We start from the raw sequence: 554 nt of genomic DNA, 5'->3' as shown, positions 1-554 counted from the left end.
TGCTTCCAACTGCTCCAGGAGCCTTTGATGGGGGGAGAGAGAGCATGCTGCAAGCACCTGTTGTTGCAGGCCAGACACAGGTGGGCTGTAGTGTGGCGGTGCTGTATAAAAGAGTGAGGACTGCACTACTGGGGTGTATTCATTTATGCAAAACTTTCTGGGGTGAAGGTTCCAAAAACATAAAGATCATCTTTAGAGCTAAGATCATCTGAAGTCAATTAATAGGCAATGTACAAACAATGACCTTATATGCATAAGACAATCATATTTGTTCCACACAATGTCTATCTAAATGTTCTGTAATGTTTCTTAGTCCTGAACATGGCCCCTGGTTTCTGTTTCTATTGTATTAAATACATATAAACATATTCAGTGCCCTCTAATTACTAGGACACATTTTGTTGTTGTTTTGGCTTTGTACTCCAGCACTCAATTTGAAATGATACAATGACTATGAGGTTATAGTACAGATTGTCAGCTTTAATTTGAGGGTATTTTCCACATTAATGTGGACGATACCATGATTACAGATAGTCCTGAATAAATCATGATAT

The sequence above is a fragment of the Salvelinus sp. IW2-2015 genome, unplaced genomic scaffold (assembly GCF_002910315.2).
Source record: "Salvelinus sp. IW2-2015 unplaced genomic scaffold, ASM291031v2 Un_scaffold3511, whole genome shotgun sequence".
In the NCBI taxonomy this organism is placed as follows: Eukaryota; Metazoa; Chordata; class Actinopteri; order Salmoniformes; family Salmonidae; genus Salvelinus; species Salvelinus sp. IW2-2015.
Note: the sequence above shows the minus strand (reverse complement) of the source record.